This window comes from Rhyacophila brunnea, unplaced genomic scaffold, assembly GCF_057557595.1.
Source record: "Rhyacophila brunnea isolate RB1 unplaced genomic scaffold, BYU_Rbru_1.0 scaffold_7, whole genome shotgun sequence".
NCBI classification, from domain to species: Eukaryota; Metazoa; Arthropoda; class Insecta; order Trichoptera; family Rhyacophilidae; genus Rhyacophila; species Rhyacophila brunnea.
This window is the reverse complement of record NW_028233339.1, coordinates 43,419,685-43,425,300: the sequence shown is the minus strand read 5'-3', so window position 1 is coordinate 43,425,300 and position 5,616 is coordinate 43,419,685. Positions and strand designations below refer to the sequence as shown.

At 36.0% G+C, this 5,616-nt stretch overlaps 1 long non-coding RNA gene across 1 annotated transcript; it reads right to left on the bottom strand.

Moving 5' to 3' along the window:
* Positions 1-2,749: 2,749 nt before the first annotated feature.
* LOC147064939 (uncharacterized) lies at positions 2,750-5,295 on the bottom strand. Its single transcript, XR_015071888.1, has 3 exons — positions 5,159-5,295; positions 4,538-4,694; positions 2,750-4,264 (listed from the first exon to the last, which is right to left on the bottom strand). It is a non-coding gene; the product is annotated as an uncharacterized LOC147064939 (long non-coding RNA).
* Positions 5,296-5,616: the final 321 nt, after the last annotated feature.

The following is a 5,616-nucleotide window of genomic DNA, read 5'->3' as shown; positions in this document are numbered from 1 at the left end:
TACATATATTTCCAGTTTATGTGTATCCAGGTATTATACTACCCAATTTGAAAACTTTTTTTCCGTATTTGTGCCTTTTCTGTTTATTATACTATCTAAATCTAAATATAATTCGACCGCGAAATGGCACCATGCTCTCGTCAACACATATGGACAGGTGACCGGCGAAATGGCCGGCCCGGCGCAATAGAGTAAATTAACTTGTTGGCGCCGCGACGGACACATGTGGCCGGCACATCATAAAAACCAATATTTACGTAAAAAATCATCAAAATGAAAAAAAAAACATTATATTCTTTCATAATGAGATCCCCGGGGTTCCAGCGGCTAGCTCAGGAGTACATCGAACCCCGGATTCACAAAAAAAATAAATTTCAAACGGTTGGAGTGTAAATAAAACACAGTCCTTCGTGCTCGTAACGTGATATTGTTTATATTTTACATTTTTAGTTTTACAAATTATATTTGGGATTTTTACAGTTGTAGTCGTCAGGTCCGTACCTATCGGAAAGGGGACGCTTACTAACCTCTTTTTTTTTCTTTCTTTTTTAAATTCCTCGTACCGACGCCATCCAGCAAAAAAAGGACTCTCGTGATTGGCCAAATTTTATCGCGTGATCTTTGATTCGGCGAATCACGAGCCTGACCCTGGCGCCGGCGCGCGAGGATTTCACGCACAATGCGCGGCAAAATTTATTATATTTAAATCCTTATATTTAGTCTTAAAATTATCGCTTTCATCCATCATCATTTATACTTTTTAAATTAAAAAAAATACTTACGTGGTTGAGCAAGGAATCAGATTAGATGTTTTATGAAGCCGTTTCTAGAGGTCAGGGTTACGTTTCGACTTAAGCTACTAAATGATTATTTTACACCGGGAGAAGCCCGCCTGTAACAGGGGTGTATCAATTCGCCCCATCTGGATTAAAGTCGAAAGGTACGCCCTGATCTCATCGGCCACCCATCCAATTCCTTGTTCATCCGTTAAGTACATGGCATGATAAACAGTTTATAAAAGAATTCAACTACAATCTAACTATTCTAACATAAAACTCTATACTTTAGCTCTATTTTTATTATTTTCTATATTTATTTTGGATTATTATTTTCAGCTCAAAGCAATGCTTTCGCGATACTTTTGAATAGGTCAGAGTTTGATTTCATTTCAGTGTAGTACATTTATTTTGTGTTACTTTGTTTTAATTAGGTTTTCTTGTTATTTTATTCGTTTTTATTAGTCAGCGGAGGGGTCGCGAAGCTGCAGTCTTTGACTCTCGCGCTTTCCAATCTTTCTTTTGTATTCCTAGGGGCTACATTTGTAGACGTTTGGCCCTCGTTCGGAATTATTATTTCGTGTTACGTTTTACTTCTTCTGGTGCAATAGGAGCGTACCTCGTTTGGCGTCGTCTGCCTTTGCAACCAGGGCGTGGTAGTGGCGTTACTATTGAGCCAGGCTCGTTCCGAGCAGCGGATATCTTTCTGTGGAAAGTTTTCCACTGATCTGCTGGTCTCTGGAGTATCACCTCATAGATGGACAGGTACTGTGTCTCCATCTGTTCCTATTACTGCGGGCAAGGCATCGTATAGCGGTACAACGGCCAGGCTCGTTGACGGCGGCACGGCTCTCCCACAGGTAATAGGATGGATGTTTACAATAAGTATCCTTTTCCCTTTCTTTTTTTTTATAGATGGTTACACTTCGGAAGTACCTCTTGTTGTTTCACGATATCTTTCAGGCGTCACGTCCCTAGTCTCTCCATGAACCTGCGCGAGAAAGGAGAGTGCGCACTCTCCACACCATCAAGCTTTGGTATCATGAATTTTCGGCTACGCTGCCTTTGGATGCGCTTACTTCGAGAGGTGGCTCCCTTTGTGCTTCCAAATTGTCTTCATCTGTATTTATTCTTTCTCTTTCTTTAGTAATTTATTCGTTCATTAGACTTCCTGTACTTTAAATTTATTCGAGTTTACTTTATTAATTGCTCCTACCCCATACATTAAATAGCTACTAATTTTATATAAAATCTTCCCATTGTACTTATGGTACTTACTATCACATTTAATATTTTACCCTAATACCCATAATTATTTTGCAACATTGTATTGACTGTATAAATCACATTGATATTAAAAATTGAAATATTCCACCCTCTCATTATATTTATTTCTGAATCAGAAGGCGAATTCTTTGCCTCAATTTACGATCAAATGTGACTTCAACGCCATCTAAAGGCATCTACAGGCATCTACCATGAATTTCTAAAAATGTGTTACTAAAAACTTTGGTCAATTCTAACCAGATGGCAGTAAGTTACCATAATATGTTGCAAGTATTATTAATTTGCCAGATGAAAAAAATCGCTAGACAAAAATTCATTTACATATTATAAGAATATGTTCTACTATAATATTATTATATATATATACCTATTCAAATAATTATATTTTTTTTTAAATAAGTACAATATTTTATTATATCGTATTGACATTTTTATGATTTAAAAGAAAAGTTTTAAATCAATTTATACTTGCCAACTTCTTTTTTCATTTTGAATAGAAATTTAGAATACAAAAGGCCAATATAGGGCCAAAGGAATGAAAATATGGAAGAGAAGTATTAGTCTATTGACAAATTTTTTATTTTTATTTTATAAAGTAAAATATACTATATGCACATACCAGGTCACACTGCAGATGAATATTACCTACTCTATAAACTTAGGGAAGGTAAAGAAAACAACTTGTTCATAGGAGTGGTCAATTTTAATAGAACATTACACAATAAAAATAATACAAAAACCTTATAAATAGGATAATTAAATATATTTACACTTAAAATTAGTTAAAATTATGAAATAAAACCCTAAATATGTACTTTAAAATTGCTTTGAGCTGCATCCTATACTGTGTGATACAGCTCAAAGCAAAATTGTGTGCACACGTATATATTGCATTTTATGCAAATATACCTGGTGCGGCACTTGCATCCAGGGTATCTGCACACGGATGCTGAATGGTGGCCAACGCTGTCCAAACATACCTCAGCGATCGGTTGGGGGACAACCGTTCTCCTGCGAGCTGGTGGCTCTGTGTCTACCTGCGATGTCGACATGTTTCTTGGCCGACCTCGTGCTGGCAGTGTTAAAATGTTGGCTACCCGATCTTCATACCGAATAATAGCTTTCGCTAATCTGATTCAGTACGACAACAGTCCCATAATATCCTTTCGGGGTACATTTTCTAGTTTACAATTCCGCATATACATTAGCCAACAGTTTACCACCGCCAAGTCCACAAAGTGGTTAAAAACCCTCACAGGCCATTTGCATGTCTTCATCGCAGTCCTGTAATAAGTAATTATCCGATCGCAAAGATCAATGCCACCCATCGACATATTGTAGTGCTTTACAATGGCCGGCTGAGTGGCACTGATCTGTGTGGCCCTCTGCATTGCCTTATCGTTTTTTTAATTTCTTAATCACATCGCCGAGTCTATTACTTCTGACAGTTCCAGTTAAGAACATTTTGTCGTGAAGTAACGAATCGGCGAGCTTCAAACTAGTGAAAAAACGATCAGTATAGACAATGCAGGAGGATTGGGGGGAGTCCGGCAGAGTAACTTGACCACACTTGCGCCCAGACCAAACTGCTTCATATCTCCATCTGATACCGTTCCCTTCCCTACATATATGTGAAAATCTATCACTAATCCATCTCTGGCCGCGAGAACAAAATTTTTAAGGCCTACAGGATTTGGCTTGTTAAGCACAAATTGCCTGTGTCTACAGCGGCCAGTGAACGGCATCATTTGCTCATCGATGGAGTTATGAGCAGGTCTGGGCAAAGTATGGCATTTTTCTCAATTTATGGCTTTTTTATGGCAATCTTCCAATGTTTATCTGTGCAGCCCGTGCGGTCAGCAGTGTTATCTGCAAAATGAAAGTGATTCCGCAGTTCGAAGTACCCGTCTCTGGGCATTGCTTGATTAATGATTGGAATGCTTAGATCATAACACCAGTACATTCGAGTCTGCGGAAACCTTAATGTACCCATCATAATTTGGATGACGGTGAATACGAATTTCGAATTCGTATTCACCGACCACAAGTCCCTTTTTTGTGCTGAATATAAATTTGTCTGCTCAGCTATTTTTTCGAAGAGAGCGAGGTTGAAGTATTCGAAAAAGGAGCTGAGTACATTGTCAGCAACATGCCCTCTCGCCAACAAATCTTCCTCCAATTCCGGACCAGCATTCGGCATACTGAAACAATAGGAAAAAATATTATTACATAATCCATATTTCCTCATTAATTCAAGTATTTAGCAGTAAAAATACAAATAATGATGGGCAATAATATGTTTTGATTGAAGTTTACTATTCAAACCATCAACTCCTCATTCGAGACAATCGCTACATCATGTGTACAAGATGTAATGAATTCTTGTTTTTATGCCAAAGCATGAATGAATCTAATGTATGACTGGATGGTATATAAAACCAATAAATATATTATTAAGAAAATTGTAAACCTACCATTTTGTGAGCCAGGGAAGAACCCTGGATTGTGATGTCGAAGGTTGTAAATGTCGAATGTAAATGTCGTCGCTGTTGTCGGACTCGTAACCGTCGCCGACTTCGCAGTCACTGTCGTCCAATATTTCGTCGAGTTCATCAGTATTAAAAGATTTATCTATATGTAAACAAAAAAACATATCCTCATTATATTCATATACTCGTGTTAAACTTATCACTGTAGATAACGTTTTCAATTTACGATTATGTTGTATTAAAAACACGGACACGTGTTTGAAAGCACATAAAATATTTGATTTTCTACAATCATATTATGCGAATGAAAGAAATTCACTATCTATTAGATAATTTACAAAACGTACAAGATATGCTCGATGACATTTGTCATAAACATAACCTCAAACTGACGTAAAGTATTTATAATTTTACGAAAACGATGAGTATACGCCTAAAATAATATATATTGATGATAAATGCATGATGGTGATTGAAAATACAGTATTTGTAACTCTTTTAAATAATTTTTGAATGTTTGTTTGACAATCAAAACTGCGTGACATAGTTTGTCATTTTGATGTACGATAATAATATTATTTATTATACACTGAAAAGTTTACTTACTTGACAAAAATGTTACTGATGAGAAGTATCTTATCTATGCTGATGAGTCGATTCCTTCCTGTTTTCAAACAATATAATAATGGCAAAAAAATAAAGAAGAATTGTTATAAACCCGATATTCGATGTCTGTGTATTCGATCGAGAGCACGAATGCTACCATATGTTAAAATGCGAGATTTGTTTATTTTGTTGATTATTTTTATCATAAATAATGATAAAAAACAGTTTTAATTTAAGCAAATACTAATTGCAAATAATTCGCAGTTTCAAATTTTGAATATAGGCAGGTTCCTACGTATATTAAGTAAATATTGTAATTTTAATTATAAAGTTATTTTTATTCATATGGCAATTTCGCGTCGAAGTTTTACCACAAACTGATCCTAGCGAAAATGAAGCAGAAAAATGTTATTTTGTCTTGTCTATGTGTGAGTTTCATTTTCAATGTCATGTTGTTG